This window comes from Nyctibius grandis, chromosome Z, assembly GCF_013368605.1.
Source record: "Nyctibius grandis isolate bNycGra1 chromosome Z, bNycGra1.pri, whole genome shotgun sequence".
In the NCBI taxonomy this organism is placed as follows: Eukaryota; Metazoa; Chordata; class Aves; order Nyctibiiformes; family Nyctibiidae; genus Nyctibius; species Nyctibius grandis.
The window spans coordinates 94,727,242-94,745,855 of record NC_090695.1 but is presented as its reverse complement, the minus strand read 5'-3'; the positions used below and the strand labels follow the sequence as shown (position 1 = coordinate 94,745,855).

The 18,614-nt window shown below is 39.1% G+C and overlaps 1 protein-coding gene across 2 annotated transcripts in view; it reads left to right on the top strand.

The window, feature by feature from the left end:
* MAD1L1 (mitotic arrest deficient 1 like 1) overlaps positions 1-18,614 on the top strand; it is a 366,743-nt gene that overhangs the window by 19,383 nt on the left and 328,746 nt on the right. The window lies entirely within an intron of this gene.

Here is an 18,614-nt window from a genome sequence, read left to right as displayed (position 1 = left end):
GAGACGGCGAAAACTACTGAACAATAGCTTAGCAGACTATCAGTCGTCTTTGTTGCAGAATAATTTGAGGAACTTCAGTAGTTCATCTACAGGAACTGTATGGAGAATAATGACACCAAAGAAAAGATGGACGATTCTTACTGGGGGAGTAAGAACTTTATTTTGGAAGTGAAGATGCCAATGGACCCTTTTTTTTTTTTACTGGAAAATATAACTTCTTTTTCCATTGACTCTTTTTATCAGAATATAGAGCATTGTCCCAGCTCGAATATAGGGTACATTTCCCAAACCAATAAATTTACGGCTCTTTTCCCACTAGGAACAGGAGTGGTTTTCGAAATCTGTGCTGGTGGTGTCTTCTGCATAGCAGGTGATTTGTGTGGGAACTCCCCAGTCAGACACTTCATTTTGTGTTGCTACCATGTTTCTTGCAAGTAGTGTTTGAGATGCTGTTGAAAAACAGCTGGGTAAAAGTAGCTTGCTTTCTTCCAGCAGGTAGTGACCCATGTTATGTGTAAATGGCTTGAACTTAGGTGCTCACTCTACTGTGAAGGAGAAGATTTCAAAAATACAGACACTTTTATAAAGAGCCACTTTCCTTACATTAAGCAGTCCTGTTTGCCTTAAAGTGAAATTATCATTTAAATAGCAGAGAATAATCAGGAAGGGGATGGTTTGCTACTGTCAGAGAGCTCAAACGCTCATGCTTGATTTTTATTCAGCCTCTCATTTGGTCATTTCTACAAACCCAATAACCACTATAATCCCTAGCTCATTTTAATTTTACCTTTCCATTTCCATTTTAGTATCGTTCAGTATTTCAGTTCTAAATTTTCTGCTGGGGCCATCGATGTGCTATGCCTTCCCTCTCCCTTAGATGTGCAGTGTATTATACCTCATTTATCCCCAGAGTTTTGTTTTGCAGGGAAGCTTTTAAACAAAAATGTAAAAATGGATTCTGTACATGCTTACTGAGGATGATTTTGTTTTAGCTTCTCAATGCCTGTTTCAAAACCCTTCTCAAAATGCACAGGCCTTTTCTAAATAGAAGCAAAACAAAATGCTTCAGTAAGCATTCAAACTCTTGTATTGTGCTACTCCCTTGTACTAGTGGGCATGGCCTTTATCTACAGGGCAAGGAATCTACCTCCTTCATTGGATCAAGGAGTGCCAAGATGGATTGTGCCAGACTAACGTAACAGCTTTCTTTGACTAGAGAACTGATTATCTTATCAAATAAAACACAATAGATCTTACTTATTTGAACTTCACTGAAACATTTGATCAAGAGAGCCACTGGGGAAAGTATAAACTGTGTGGGAGAAGATGGAAATTAATAGAAGAATTGTAGGGTGTATAAGGAATTGTTTAAGCAGGGATAGATTTAGTATTGTTGAAAGGAAAATGCGAGGATAAGTAGAATTCCTCAAAGATTAGCCTTAGGGTCTGCTTTATTTAGTATTTCTATTAATTGTTTTGGTGCGAAAATTTGGTATGTGCTGATAAAACTTGACTAATGATGCCAAGTTCAGAGGATTCATAAATACACAAAAGCTGGATATGCAGAACTGAGTGAAGAAGTGGGACAAAAACCAGTGGAAAAAAAAGCACAAGGCTCCATGGAAGGGGGAGCTGAATACAAACTTTTTTTGTAAAATGTAGCACATGCAGTGGAAAGGACTAGAAGAAGGGCTGTGTACTTGTTTACAACAGGATGGCTGTTAATTCTCACACATAGGATGCACCAGAAGAAAAACTTCCCTGGAGGTGAAAGTGTTCAAGTGCCTCTGTAAATGGCCTGGGAGGCACTTCTCAGAGTACTGGTCACCTACTGAGGAGGAAGATAGTGAGAACTAAATGCCGAAAAGGGTTGCTAGTAGGAGCCTGAGAGCCCCCTGAACCAGTGGTGAATGGAAGCACTGGCCTCCTCTAGCAAAGGCTGGCAGGAGGTGTAATTGCTGCCAAGAAATACATGGATGGAGGGGAGGGGATAGAAGGGGGATCAATACCAGTGAGAAAAAGAACCATCTATACTAAAGACTAGCATTGGCATTTAAAACAAATCGCTGTAACCCTGCCATGAAAACAGCTAGGAGGAGGTTCTAACTTTTAGAAGTTAGACTAAGTTCTGAATGCAGCTTCCAGTGGAGTCAAAAGTACACAAATTACTGCTTCGAAGTTGAAGCTCTACAAGGTTATGGAAGAGGTGACTCGAGTTCATAATAGCAAAGAACTAGACAGGACCTAAACTAAAAGGTCCTTTTCAATCCCACTGTTACGTGAATGCATATGTACCAGTCTGTAACCAAGGGAATGGGCTCAAGGCTATGAAGATTGGAGCAGTATATTTTAGTTTAGAACTGCAGGCATTGTTTAATACCAGGGTTCTGAAAACTGCGGTTGGGAAAGAGGGGGGAAGTTTAGTGAATAAAAGTAGACCATGTCCATCTTTCTGCCCACACAGAACAACAACTGTGGACAGGGACCTGAAGGGTGAGAACAGCTGACCTTTGTTCACGTTGAGAAATAAGCAGTTTGCTGAAAAATGCGCTGAACCGTGAAGAAGAGTTTATCTGTCAGTGTAGATAAGACCAAAATATGATTTGTATCGTCTGAGAAGCTTTCCTGAGCCTGTTTGGTACAGGTTATCTGGATGGTGTTTTGCAAATGATTCACTTCTGGTTAGTGCTTAACCTCATCGATGCCTGGAGCAAGGATTCGTACTTCTGATGGTAGCTAGGAAGGTGCTATTTTCATCATTTGTCTTTGGTTTGTCGTCAGTGCAGGGGGGAATTCTGTACTGGATCAGCCAGGAAAGGTCTAATTTTCAGTTTTAATTGTACTTAATAGGGTAGCTAGCATAGCAACGTCAAGATGGGGTGGGAGAAAATTGGAAATGCATGAACATTAAACTGTTACAGTTTTTTAGCATCTTTGAAATGCTCCTAGCTCTGACAAGCTAGCTTAAATGCCTTGTGATATTATTATGTAAGCATTGTCCTTAAGCTTCAGTCTTTCCTCCCTTGGGACCTCTTTGCCAGTGAATATTTTTGACCAAAGCACGTATTTACCAGGGCTATATTCTCTTTCCTCACAAGCTACGTTATTAAAGGGAATATGCTTGTAAATATACCTTTGTGCATGCATTGTTTGGAGAGAAAAAATCAACGTGGCTTGTAGTAGCAGAAGCACTGCACAATATTTTCAAACATTTCTTAAAGGGCATAGTGAACTTGAAATGTTAGTGAGTTAAAAGATTAATGTGGTAAGTGCCTCAAGGTTCTCTCGAACTACCTGTGATTACGTAAGTGTTGTTTGTTATTTTAAAATAACTTGTAGCACAGAAATTGCCATGTTGGATTGGATTATTTACTAATCCATCTCTGGTCCAGTGTCAGACAATGATATCCTGGTCTAGATAGGAAAATCCAGAGTAACGTGCAAAACATGGAGCAGACTTTTAGAATGAAAGTTTGTTAACTCTCATCAGCATGGATTTTACTTAAGCATGAAGATTTTCCTTGATGTCCCCCTCACCTTTTTAAAAGTAAAGACTCTCTGCAGAAGGGAGATATTAGGTATTATGTGCATAGAATAAATAGAAAAATGTTTTTCCTTTGATACTTTCAGTTATAATCTTTCTTATTTGAAACAATATGCAACACAGTTGTAAAGTATTAGAAGTGAGCTTCTTAAGTTGCTGCTGTTTATATAGATGATGCCTTTTTCTCCTGCAGTTCTGTTCAAGACAAAATTAAAAGTATTTTTTGTCTTAACCTTGTGATCTGTTTTTACTGTGTTGCTGCTGCTTCCTCTATGTACTGTGCTGTTAAGTGTGTTTCACAGGTTGGTTTGGTGTATGTCTCTGTTCTCCCTGAACTGATGAGGAAGAACTACAAGCTAGAAAGACCAGCCTGAAGTGAGCTGCCTGAATGAAAGCAGACACTGCACCAGGCTGTCAAGAGAATTCAGCCTGTGGTAATCGGAAAGATTCCCATTTTGAAAGCAAAGATGGGAGATGTTGGGGGCTGACTGGATCCCTGTGTTTAGTGAATGCATGGAATCAGTTAGTGTCTGGAGGTTGTCTTCAAAGTGCTGACCTGGACAGCTGAAATAAGAGCTCAGGGCTCCTGTTTCCAAGTGAAGCTTTCTGTGGGGTTGGAATAGCTTGTAGAAAATGGAGCCAGGCCTTTTCAGCAGAAGGAAGATAAAACATGCCCAACTATTCTGCGTAGCCAAGGCAGTTAAGAGGTGGAGGTGTGTGGAACCTTCTTTCCCTCCCTGCCACTGATGTAAAATGCAGGGAGTGCATTGGCAAAGCTTATTTTTTCAAAGTTTTGGGGTTTTTGTGTTTTCTTGCCTAGTGGCTGCTGATGCACTAAAATGTGTTTTGCACATATTTTGGTCATTACCTGGCAGCGAAATATTTCTTCTAATGAAGTCATGTCTGTTGCAGAATGGCATTCTTGTAAGAGGATGATACATTTTGGAATAGCATGTTACAAACCGTTTCACATTGAAGCAGCTCTTAACTTTTACTGCCTTTTCCTATAAATGGAAATAGGATCTGTCAGAGAGGCTAACCTTCCAATGTAGGTGCAGTTTTGGCTTTTCTAGAAATGTGTTTACTTGAGATCTTCAGCATCTCTCCTCTCCTTTTCTAGTACCGCTTTGACTCAATCCTTACTGACCCCCGTTCTCTACGTTATTCTCAACTCTCTTGTCAGCAAAGTTAACAATTGCTATATCTCTTTGTGGGGTGTAATGGGCAACTATTGCAAGAACCATTTTCTAGCACAAGTTGTTCTTGCTGGAATTGCTTTTGAATTCTCATTGCTTGTTTAAACTCTCTTCCAGAGATACCCTTGTGAATAGCGTAGTGAAAGATCAATCTTTTGAGTAGGAAGAAATATGAAATTCTGCATTTTCCTGAGTTATACCCTACTGACCAAGTTAATTTCTTTTCTGTTTTAATGAAACAGTCAGTCTCTTTCTGTGGTACACATGAAGCTGTCCAGTGAGGGCTTGAAATCCTACTAACTTTTCTAAGGAGGACAGAAATGGGGTATCTGGCTTTGACTGAGAATGTGTTCAGTATCCTCAGAGAAGTCAGCTGTTCATCAGTTAGCTTGGACTGGTTTTGGTGATACTTCACAGCTCTGCTATTGGTGTGGTTCAGAAGATGATGCTCTAACCTAGTTATGAATTTTTTTTTTTTTTTACTCAGTTTTGCTAGTACACTTGCAAATAACATTTCTGACTGTATGCTCTTTGTATTCCCAGCCTTAAAGCTTTGTGGCTTCACATGGTTTTCTGCAAATTTAGCAGCCAAGGTTGATGGCATCAAGCCTATTTTGTGACAAGCCTTTCATTTAGGCCTGATGGTTTCCAGCGTGACTTTGGCAAAGACATCATCTGCCTTCTGGATAGCTGGCCCACTTGTCAAGGTGACAGAACACCTATCGGCTCGCCTGTCTGCAAATAGCTGGCAAAGGGAAATGCAATTGGCACTTTGTAATAACTGATATATTTGGAAGGCTCGTAGAGAGGAAGAGTGAAAATGTGCTCTGATCTTTTTTTTTTTTTTTTTTTTTTTTTTCCCAGTTGGGTAGACATAGGTCTTGGAAACTGTGTGTACTCCTGTCTATATGGCTTATGATAGCTGTTAAAAATAAACATGCTATTTGTCAATGTCAGTCTTCTGGCTGTAGTTAGATATTTAAAATAGCTCTTTTCTAAAGTATTTGTCTGTTTTTGTATACTGTACTGTTCTTTTCAATGATGGTGTGTCTAGGTCAGTGGAGTATCATAGAATACCAGGTTGGAAGGGACCTCAAGGATCATCTGGTCCAACCTTTCATGGCAGAAGCACGGTCTAGACAAGATGGCCCAGCATCCTGTCCAGCTGAATTTTAAAAGTGTCCAATGTTGGGGAAAATTGTGGAGGATACAAATTAAACCCTTTGCTTCAGAGCCAGCCATTCTGTTTTATGTTTTCATGATATATGATGGTTAAGTATTTGCCAGAAGTGACTTTCATGGACAGTCTCTAGTACTGTATGATGTTAGTAGTTAAGTGTCAGACAAATCTGGTAATATACAGTGCTAAAAGAACTGCACTTCTGTGTCTAGGATTGTAAGGGCTACAGAATAAGTATCTGGCCCTTCAGAATTGAAACATCAGAAGGACAGTTACAAAAGTGTTAGAATCCATATCAGTCCATGGCTTTTGTCAGGGAGAACGGGATGCTTTTGGTATTAAGTTGAGATTCACATCTATGGTGTAGGGACTAAATCGCTACATGGAATTTGATGGAATTGTATCTGACAAGAATCTTGCTGACGGCCTCAAATTGCGCGTGGGTTTTCAGTAGTTTTAAGGAGCTGTCTCTCACTCTTATCCTTTTCTGTGCTTGATAATTTGGAAGCGTTAGGTTTGTATATGCTGTCCCCTGCATTTTCTTTCCTTGCTGTACTAGGGGAGTTTAAGGGACTTAGCTGAAATGACAAGGAAATAACTACCTTTGAGAAGGAAATAAGTACCTTCTCTTCCTCCACAAACAGCTGCATTTTTCAGAGGCATCTTGAGGGCCCAGGTTGTCTTGCTGTTGTGGAAGAGCTGCAGTTCCTTTCTGTCTGAACAATAAGCTTTGTATCTGTTTGTACAGTAATGAACTGCTTTTGTTTCCTTTAGAAACGTGCTCTGCTGTCTGGAACGTTTCCATTTACAGACAACCCTTGCCAAATTAATTTTATTTAATTATCTCCCAGGGCTAAGCTTGAATACATTTTGTGTTAGATTCACCATTTCTCCCTCTTCTGAACGAAATGGACTTAATATCCTTGTTAAAATCTGATTAAAACTAAAATTGAGTTTTTTGAAGTCTGATTATCCCATGAAATGGAATTTTTAAACCTAATTATGAATGGATTTGCATATGTTTTTAGCACCATTGAAAAGAAAGTTGAAATAAATTTATTAATGAAATCCTCTTCTGCTGTCTCTTTGGCCCATGACGATTGCTGAAGAGTGAGGGAGGAGAAGGGAAGGCGAGAATAAAAACCCCTCCTTCTTTTGAAATATACCCTCCCCTCCCTCCCAAATTAATTCCAGAGCTGGTTTGACCCTGTCTCATTTTTATTCCTCTCTGCTGCACAGCCCAATTTAGGTAATTGATGCCCTTTCAGAGGGTAACTACACAGTTGAGCTGGTTTCATGTATTCATAAAGCCTTTGTGCTTTCTGAAGGGAGGATGCCGGGGGGGGCGGCGGCAACATTTGTTTCAACTATTATGTTCTTCCCCTTCTTTTCTGAGGTAGCCCTGATACAAAATCAATAGGCAGCTCTCGTTTCTCCTTTCTGAGAAGCTGTATGTTTGAGCGTTTATTTTAAGCCTGATGAAAAATAGATAGTTTTACAGACCGTGGTGAATGCACACATGGGATTTGTGACTGTTTATGCACTTCCCTGGGTTTGGAACAAAGTTCCTTTGTAGGATGTATTTGAGTCTCTCACTACAGTGGTTGTGCACAATCCCTCAGGGTTTTGGAAGTGGTCCTCTATGGAGGAAGGAATGCCAGTGGAGGATGTATCTGCTTGTCTGACTCCGGCTTTTTGAAGCAGGTGCAGAGGGCAGCAAGACGCCTGTGCAGAGAGGTATCAGTTTCACGTGGAGGCTGCCACTGTTGAAACTTTCTGTATGTTTCTTGCACTGATTGAAAAGTTCATCTCCTTAGATGAAAGGTAGAACTTAAAGATGTGGCTTTTTTTTTTTTTTTGGACAGTCATCCTCTTATCCAGGGTTACAAAGAGCTCTTTGCACTTTATAAGCATTAGTTACAATGTTTTAAGAGTGCCTTTTCTCTGTCATATGCTGGGTGCAGATTTTTTTTCTTGTCAAAAAAATTATAGTGAATGTGGTAGAAAAAACGTGTTTTGGTAATTCAGAAATCCTGCACTTGATACATGACTCTGCAAAGAGTAAATGCTCATCATGTGGCCGAGTGTTCTGTAAGCATTTGCAAAGTTAATTTTGAGCAGAGGGACTTGTTTTCCATGTGCCTTTGTGTTTTCATTTTAATCCTGTCTTTGCAAAGGTTAAGTATGAAACATAGTGGAGGTACCAAGTTCTACAAGAAATGTGTTATTCTGGCACTGTTTCTTTGAGATGCTTCTGAAGTGGGACATTTTATGAGGGAAGCTGTGGCTCAGCAGAAGAAGGAGGATTGAGCTAGGTTGGAGAATGCTTTTATCTGGCAAATGCTCAAGTTATAAACCAGAATGGTTGAAGTAAATTAAAGATTTTTCTCAGGAATGTAACAGGAAAACTTGAGAATTCAGACAGGCTGAGGAGGAAAGAAGCTAACTGAGGTAGCCCTGCACCAGTGACCTTAAATTGTTTTGTGGTTTAATGACTGTGGCTTTCATTTGTGTCTGCTCCCTGAAACTATTGACCAAAGTAGACACCTTTAGCATCCAAGTTATGTAATACTCAGTATTACAGTATAAATAGGACTCCCATTTACACTCAGGTTATAAATGCTTTGCAATATCTTCCCAATGAAGCTTAAGTGGAATCTGAGCAGTTAGGAGTATCTGATGCACCTTTTCCTCAAGTGTGGAGCTCTTGTACAAAACTGCAGTCACACCAGCAATGAGCAGAATTGGGAAGCTGCAGATCCTGGAGGAGCTAGGAAGAGGAGATCTCCAGTGGAGTAGACATTGTGAAGAGTTCTAGAAGGATGTTTTTTAACTCTTTATTCTTGCCTGGTTGGTTCTGTACTGTCTGTTCACCAAAGAAAAAGTAACTGGTTGCGGGTAGTCCTGTATGCTGTATCATACAGCATGATGAAATAAGATCTTGAACATAAATGTGCATGCAAGGAAGGATGCAAAAGTGGTGTGAAACAGGAATGTTTTGTTTCTTTTAATGGAGAGAATAGGAGCTCTTTCTCTTCTGTGAATACATTTCAAATTTTAGAAACTGCTTATCATCTAATTTTATTAGTGCATCCCCTAGTAGCTGCAGGCATTGAAAGTGACTAAAACTTGGTGATAGCAGTAGGCCAAGATGGTGTCAAAGTGCTTGTGACACGAATCCAGTCCTTATCTTAATCCCAGTCACAGGAGCCTGTGGCAAAGACACAGGGAAGTCGTAATTGCTTTTGGCTGCTCTGAACCCTGTGCTTGATGCAGGCAGCTGAGCTGATGTACCGAATTTTGAGAGCGGGCTGGCAAAAGGAGAACAGTAATTGCTGAAATGCCACTGTTTACATCTGTAATGCGATTACACTGTAGCAGTTCCACTTTCTATGAACAAGTCTTAAAGTCTGCTTCTATTTCCTTCTGACATGAATTATTCATTATTTAAGGATGATGGTGATTAGGGTTTGGCTTTCACAGGCAGGTTTATTATATCCATTTAGCTCTGACTGCTTTGGCATGCTCTAAGACTCAGTTATTTTCCCAGCATTTGTTCTTAATGTTCATCATTCTTCTTGATGCTAAAACTTTCGGAGTATGTAATCCAACCCTGGTTTTGGGAATGAGAGACTGAGGGTGTGGGGCGAGTTGTTTTTTTTCTCTTTTTCTTTTTTTTTGGGGGGGAACCATAGGAAGAGCTTTTTTTTTTTAAAATCTATGCTTATTGCCAAAGCTGAGGGCAACTGGTTTATTGTCATGGTGTGTGAAAGGACTTTGATATGAGACCCTTTATAAGTCCAGCTTGGGAGATTTGGATGTTAAGGAAAGAAAGCAGAATTTCAAAATGAGGTGGGATTGATGTGCTCTGCCCCTGAGGGAGAGTGGTTCTCAGGGGTGATGAAATTGGGATTTTGTACTGTCTTTCTGTAATACGGGGGTGCCAGCACCACTGGAGCAACAATGACACTCTTTGGGTTCTTCTATTCTAGTGACTTCTGTCATCTGGTTTGTACTGGGACTGCAATGTTTAGGTGTTGGTATGTCTCATGTTTGCTAGTAGATGCCTAGAGCTGATGTGTTAACGGGCTTCCATAAAACTTTCGTTCTGAAATGTTATTTGTCCTTCACTTTGAATATTAAATTTTTAGAAACTTTCAAACAAAAAAAAAGTATGAGAGAGAATGACTGCATTTGTTTAAAGTTCTGAAAGCCTTTTTTAGCTAAACAGTTCAAAGAGCGCATCTCACTAATCAGAGGAATATTTTTGTGTCCCTGGGGTGGTCACAGTGTTTTAATTGGAACTCAGGCTTCTTTGAAGTCCTTTTTAATCCTCCCTGAGCTGGGGGAGAGGGTTTGAAGGCAGCACTGGAAATATGAAATTTCTTCGTTTTATTTACATGTGTCTGGGGACGTGTGTAATTCGTTTTCCTGAAGTTAAGCTCGCTTGCCGGCTTGTGGACAGCTGAGTGAGAAATGTGCTTCATTAAGTGGGGAGGCCTGAGACAGATGGTGAGGGGTTACAGATAGTGAGCTCACGTGCTTAGGGATTTGTTAAAACCAGTGACTGAGCAACAGGCTCTGAATGGTAAATGAACTCAGTGGGAAATGATGTGGTAGCTAAATGTGAGGCTAGACTAAGCAAAAAGCTAGGATTTAGGTTCATGTTTTAGGATTAGCTTATTAGTATGGCAATCAAAAATAATGTTGCATACTGATATTTGCTTTACAAGTTAAGAAACAAAAGATTTAGGGTACAGCACTTATGGTTGGTAGCTTCAATCATCCTTTAAGTCAATATGGGGTTAAACTTTCTTACATTGGAGCTGAATTACAGAGTTTTTTGGGTGTCCCTAGTCAGATTGCTTAAACTCTTTGTGCCTCAGATTCTAAAATTAAGGCCTTGCTTTGGTCTGGTTTTTAGAGAAATCTAGTCTTACCCCAAGTGTATTACGCACTTGATGTATCCACCATGAATGGAGCCTCAGTGGTAGCTGATGCCTTTTGTGCCATCTTAATACAAATAACTTGTAGGAATATGCTGCTACTGACAACACAAGCATTTTCCTTAGGTGTTTTCTACTTTATTTGTTCCACTATTGATTTTCATGATAAATATCATCATTTAGCAGTCGTGTGTTTTCTGTACTTCAGTAAGGTTTTTAACCTCCCACATTTGCTGAAACTATGATGTTTTACTTCCTGCTTCTGCCAGAGGTGAGAGATGTGCTGTGAAAAGCTTTGAAATAATCTTTGCTCGAGTTTGGATAGTTTTTAATTAATCAAAGCAACAGGCTCAACCTCAATTTTCTGTCTGAAAGAATAGCTTAGTATTCCAGCCGAACATATAAGCAGTATGCTTTTCATTCCTTCTAAAATTGTCATTGTAAATTTACCTGTGACTGATGTTATTGGATGATATTAAAAAAACAGTTAAAACAATTTTACAGTAGCTTAAAGTTGCAGTTTAAAGTGGCCATTCCTATGGTGAGATTGGAGAGGTATGTGACTGTAATCAGAAGTAAATAAAAATAATATATGGGATGTCAAATCACTTTTATATAAAAGTAGCTGAAAATATGGTCTAGACTTCCACAAGGACCTGCAGGCAGTCATTCGTAGTATTTCCTCTTGCTCAAGAGTAGGGATTTTGTGTTACTGCTGGCTAATATTTTCAGCTGGTAAGAGTCTGGGAAAACAATGTGATCAATAAAGATGTTGAAAACAATACAAGAGTTTTTAAGTAAATTAATATTCTGCAAGGATTATCTCGGGTGTCAAAAGAACAAGACCATCAATTTAGTGAAACCTGTAAAATAGTCAAATATACATATATCGTCAGTCCCTGGTCTTGGTTACAGTATTAGCTCCCTTTCTGACCAGACAGAAGCCATGGTTATCTGTAGAAATGATGTCTCCATGTTAGTAATTTCCATGTGGGTAGAAGTTATGCCAGCAGGGTGTGTTGGATACATGTGAGCTGTGGGGATTTTTTTGTGTGGTGTTGTTTTTTCTAACCCCTCTGCCACCTTCCTTGAAAAGAGGCTGATGTTGTCTATGATTTCTAGGCTGGTCTGAGTGTCTTCAAATGTCTTGGAAGTGACCTAGCAGAATGGAACCAGCAGAGGTTCGGTAAAATTATGTCAGGGTTAGTAACTCAGTCTGTTTATTTGCATAAACATTCTTACCTAATTTGAAAGCTAAGGAGTCAAGTTTTTTACTTGAGATCCTTCTGTTTAACCAGCCATGGTTACATGTAACCTGCTGGCCCTCAGTTTAGTGAGGAGAAAGTTTCTGAGCTAGCTTTTATTCATTGACACGGTACTTAGAAAGAAGTTTCTGCGTAAGCTTCTGCCTGATCTTCTGGAATTTTCATTTATTACCTTTATTTTGGCTGTCAGGATGCTTTCCCAGCTTCATGTAATCCCAGCAATCGGCCTGGAATAGTTTTCAGGGTTTCTAATGATCCCCCATAGCATACAATTATTCATCCACCCCAAAAAAACACAATGATGACATGATGGTGGATCTCTTGCAACGTAGGTAGCCTGACTCTCATCAGGTTTTGAGAGCCAGACTAACAGTTCATGTGTCTCACCCTTGAACACCCTTATTGCTTTTTCCATGTGGCTGATGTTACCTGACTCAGAGAGCATAGCACTATAAACTCAATGACAGCTTGAGGATATGTTTTGATGAGAAGACAGCTGAGCCAGTTAACAGCTTCTTGTTGAAAGGGAGAATTTCAGCAAGCTGATTCAGACCCTCAGTGGCAGAAAATGAACCAAGCAAAGCCAGTGCTTGCCACTTCAGTGGCAGCAGGCAATTAGATTTGCTCCACTGCTCTCACCGAATTGTGCATGGAGAAGAGAAGCCTGGAAGTCTACAGTGGTGATTTGTGTGAGCTGGACCCCTTTGGAAAAGCAACAGTCTCTGGGCTTGCTGTGTAAAAAGCTCAGCCATGGGGTCTAGCACTTTTTTAATCAGACTATAAAAATTTGCTTTTGTTTCACCGTGACCTCTCAAAGCTCTAAATTGCACGTCATGTGATTCACTATGCAATGACCTGACTTCTGGTTGAAGATTAAAAAAAAAAAAAGCTGACTATTTTTATCTTACCTACCACATCAGCAGGTTTGATACTACTGTGTAGAACATTCCCTCTCCTTGAGGTCTGTTAAAGCCTTTTACTTGCGAGGTTACATTCAACTCTGGAATGTGTGTGCTTACAAAGTTTCAGGGGTTTGTTCAGTGCTTGCTGTTGGAGCAGGGTAGGGATGAGAAAGAAGTTTGAATTGTTGAAATGCCTGCCAAATGATTAGGGTTTTTTTTTTTTTCAAAAGTAGGATTAATTTTATCTTGTTGAGCTCTTAAATATATCTTTAAAGTAGAAATGAAACTTGAAAGATTAGTTGTTACGATGCCATATCATTAACTTTGGGAGGAAAAAACCTTTTTTTCATTAAAACCCAAAACAGTCTATTGGCTGGAATCTAAGATAGTTTGGTTTTTTTTTTCCCCCTCCCCTCTTCAAATTATGGTTTGATTGGATTAATTGCTAATTTTGCAGTTACTTCAAAAGAGACATATCAATTGTCTTTAGAATTGTCAAGACACTTATAAACACTTAAAATGCTTTCTTAGAGATAAGTTGTTCTGCTTCTAGTGGTTAATGGGGACATTCTCTTTGGTGAAGAGCAATTGGATTTGTTGATTCTACCTGTACACAAATATGAGGTTTCTTTTGTAAATGAGGGCAACCTCAGAAGCTGAGATTGCTCATTGCTTTCAGTTTACACTGGAGTTTTCCTGCATTAACTTTGTACATAAAATATTAAGCATGCAATTTATTGAAGAAACAGTGTAAGGTATGCCTTAGTTTTGCTTTTTTGACAACTCTTAGCACCTTCACTTGAATGAATAAAGGTAAGTGATTGCTCTTCAAAACATTTTAATCAAAGTATTACAAAACACTAAATGTGTCCTAATTGCCTAGGAAATTTTGAGAATTTATTTTTGTGAACAATGTGTGTAGCAGATTCCTTACCATACGGTTTAGTTAATTTAGTTTAAATAGAAAGGGAGCAGGTAGTCACGAAGACATTAACGAACAGTTGTAACTACCTGGCCTGGAAGGGGAGCTAAGGTGTGCTGCTGGGGAGGTGATATGTATTTTGAGGGGAAAAGGATGTTGAGCAAGTTGCAGTTTTCTGATATGAACTTTGAGTTACTGTGACCAAATTAAAGACTCTGTGTAGCTGTTTTTTTGGGAAGGCTGTATGTGCTGTTGTGATTATATGCTGTACTTTCTTGAAGGGCAAGTCATCACAGGAACTGAGCTGCTTTTGGACTTGCTGATGAAGCTTAAGAAATAAGTGGGAGTCCTGTAGACCAGAGAGAGAGTTAAAGCAGTTGTAGAGCTCAAATACACCAAAAAGGATGTTTGGGGCACTCACTTCAAATATACAGGAAGAGACTATTACAGACGTTCCACAGCCTTTCTAATCACACAAATGTTTAAAACAACTAAAATGCCTTTCCAGAAATCCGCTGTTGTCATGTTATCGTTCTGTGTTTGTTCTTCAGATGCTGCTCTTTTCCTGCCTAGGAAGAAGATTAAATTCTTGTTTAAGAGTAGAAAAGGTCCTTCTTGGCAAGAGGAGAATTTCAAAATCTTCCTGTGTTTCTTATACATAATATACAAACAGATAAGGAGCAAAATCCAGATTTTATACTTCTAGGAGACCACCTTTCAAAAAAAAAAAAGTGGAAATTTTTTTGATTGAAGAGAAAGAAGCAGATGTGCCCACTCTTTCTGTGCCTGATTCTCTTAACAAATTTTAGTAAAGACTACTGTGTCTGGTCTTCGTCAGTTAATTATGCTTAAGTGTAAAACAGTTTATGGATCCATCGAAAATGCCATGCCAAAAAGCTGGGAATGTTTCATTTCAATTTAATGTGAATTACATGAGGCAACCAAATCTGTGTCATTGTATATTTGTTCTGAGTTAAAGCTATAGAGAGGAATGTTAATTCAACAGACTTTCAAAATAAGTAATACTGAGTAATCTAATATTATAAATATATTATTAGTTTGGTAGTTTCAAGCAAATTTAATTTAAAAAAAAAAGTGGTGAAGAACTTAGTCCTCCAAACAGAGTTGACTAAGTGCCTGTTTTTCTATTTACTTGTGTCTTGCACTTCCATCGTTAAAACTTAGTGTCAGATACCTAGCTACAATCAAACCTCTTCCTTTGCTGTGAATTTTAAAACATTTTATAGAAGCAATAAGAAGTTGACATTCTAATAAATTATAAATTAAAACACATTCTGATTTTTACTTTAGCATCTTCATCTGCTTATTATTGGTTTAATGTTACTTCAGCAGCTAATTCTCAGTGTGTAACTGTTACAGTTTATATTGAAATGGTAACAGATCCTTAACTAAGACAGGTCAACAGAGCTTTCTAGCAAATGTCTATGAAATGCCAGTTCTGTGCATTAAAAAAAAGGCATAAAAAATGCATAAGCCATTTTCCTTGTTAAAAGTTAGTGTGCAAGTGGGTTCTTGAAAGTCGTTGAGTGACTTGGATGGGCATCCTATTAAGTTATTTTTTCACTTCATTTGAACAGTTTTAGGTTTTTATCATTCTTAAATTGCTCCTTTTCAAATTTTCTGCACGTCAAGGGAAATCAAAGAGCTTTGGTTAACAGCAGTTTTGTGCCTCTCCTGCCTTACTGTGCGGCTTAGCTATGCTGGACTAATTTGCTTGTTTAGGGAAAAAAAGTCTTGTTTCCAAATTAGACTTAAATTCTCCTGTTTGTTTTTTTGTTTTTTTTTGCTTATATGTTATTGCAGAAGGAAATGCAGTCTCAGGATGGGATGGTGGGACAGGGGAAGAACATTCTAACTTTTGGCTCCTTGTGCCTTACCCAGGAGAAAGGAACTGAAGTCAGTGGTTTAATCTGCACCTGCATTTTGGAAGCCACTTTTTGTCATTTGTTCTTCATGTTATCTTTGTAATTACATAGCGTATGATTCAGTTTTAATAACACACTGCTCTTGAATCACACTGTTAAGTGTGTGTGTTTGACTTAACGGGATTTTGCACAGCTGATGCAAACTAGGTGTGTTGTTGTTTGTGGTTATGTGGGCTCCATCCTTGCACGGGGAAGGAAGCTGCTGTGCAGGTTTGTGGGGCAAACATAGTGACAATGCAGAAAGCAGCAGCTTCTCAGAAAGGGAGTTCTGGATATGTTTGTGTAAGGATAGAGCTTCAAACTTCCCTCAAGTAGCAATGGTGATTCAAGTAGTAGTGTTAAGATCTGTTGTCAGACAGATTCTCTTAGAGCAGACTTCTTGGCTTTTTAATACTAGTTTTGATATCAACTGTTCTATAGGGAATGGACGGAGCTTTAGCAAAAATTATATAGAGCTAGCCCATCAGACAAAGGCTCTCAAGGCCAAAACATGTTAAGTGTGTTGAGATGCTGACAAATTTCTTTACGTGGCATTGTTTTCAGAAACTTGTGAGATGTGGACTCTTTACAGCAATGAGGGCTGCTTGGTATTTGCAGTGCTTTGGGAGTTGACCAATTTTCTTCAAATTGAAAGCTCGTCTGATTTAATTTCATTGTGCATGCAGTGTCATTCCTCTGCTTGGAACTGTGTAAATTTGGCTTTTGCCAAATTGTGTGTGATCAGGATGGGATGTAGACCTCGGAAACAGGCTTTGAAACCTCTCAATAAAGGTATTTGACAGCAGAGTGCATGCAAGGGGCATCTTTGATCACCTGACATGATTTAGTTTTACAGAAAGTGAATTCTTCTTTAGAGGGGGTTAATACCCACTGATTTTATTTCTGTTATATATATATATGCTGCTTCACTTCAAAAAAAAAAAAATCTAATGCCAATAAAATATCTTCCAGAAATAAGTATAAACCTAAAGCTGCCAATTGCTGAAACTGAGATTGGAAGCTCACTGTTGATTTGAATTGCCAAACAGATGAGGGTGATTGTTTTTTATTGGAAATCTATCAGTAGCTATCATTACTAGAAATCTGTGGCTTTTATAATCCCGTCTCATTTCACTCTTGAAATAATTTCAGTTCTCTGTCCCAGTCCTAATACATTATCATATGAATTTCTGAGAAAATGAGGAAAAAAAAAAAGGCAAATATATTTTTTTTTTGTCCATTTAAAAAAAAAAAATCTGTGCGATTATTTGATTGATGCAGGGACCAAACCTTGTGTTGGGGGCTGGCACTCAACATGGCAAGAGACATGCCTGATACTACCTATCCTTGTGATAAATCTGCTATATTTGGTTGAGTATGAGCAGTCCTCATTCCAGATGAGGTGCACATCTCCTACCTGCTCAGTTTTGGGAGTGGCGGGAGCCTCATTCCAGGTCTATATTTGAATAATGTAAAATCTGGCCAGGCTTAAGTTCATCTGCCAGCAACAGTGAAGCCTTGATTTGTGTTTTGGGGGACACGACAGAACGTGTTTCTACAGATTTCACTTCTGCAAAACTAGCTTCCCATTCACTATCTATGAAAAAACTCTTTCAAGGTTTGGGTCACTCTTCCCCTTTGGGGGTGATACATCTTGCTGTAGCAAAAGGATGTACCCTGTACATACTGTGATGCCCTTCCCAGCTTCCTTTCCTTTGCGAAATGTGATACAGATGCTTCTCTTTTGGGATGGGAAACCCTCTCTGGTGGCTAAAGAGAAACATCTTTTTGTATTGTCATAAGTTGCCTTCATTTAGAATTGAATCTCTCTTACAGTCAAGATTTAAAGAGAGGTCTCCAAAAAGAAGAGTTACCTCTTGGGGAGACTGTTGATGTGGGATAGTGGTTTCTGGGACTGCCGGACTAGAGTTATCTTGATCCCATTCCACTAGCTTTAAGAATTTGTCATTGGATTCTAGTGGACTGGTGGAAATCATTGATCTCTTTGACAAGAAAAGGTTATTGGAGTGGTATCTGAAGTGTTATCTAGAGCTGACGGATTATTTTTTTTTTTTCCCCCCCATAGTCTGGAGTCACTGCTTGTGTGCAGGACTCTGAAGTCAGCAGACTGGTCATTGTGTGGGAACACTGCTTTGAGTCACCTGTGATGTAGCTGAACCTCTACACTATCAGAGGTTATTCAGCAGTAGCCAGAGTTGTTGAATTGAACAGTCTATATGTACATTTACTTCCTCCTTTTCTTACCCTCTTGGTAACGAGCCTGTGATCATGCTCCACTGAGACCCCATAGCTGAGCAGCAATTAGAGTAATGCTGGGTGTGCTCACCCATGTGTATTTGTGCTGAGCACTAGGGTGGGGAGGAGGTTGTGGACACCTATTCTTATGTGTGTTAAAAAAGAAGTATATATGCTCAAGTGATAAACTGTCTGTTCATCTAGTATGAATGTTTATGCAGGCTGATTGCTTTGAAGAATTAGGTCTTGCTGACTCTACAGCTTTAGAGTTGGTTTATGGGTTGAACTGAACGGTGGTGAGATGCTGCGACTTGGATGGTGATTGCAGCATACAGCGATGACTTTAAAAACAGGCTTTCATGTAAACTGGACAGGATGCAACCCTCGGCTCTAAGGAACTGCAGCAGTTTTGGCCTCCTGAAATTGCTTTGTCTGCTTTTTGTGAGACTTTTTTTTGTGGTCAGTTATGGAACAATTT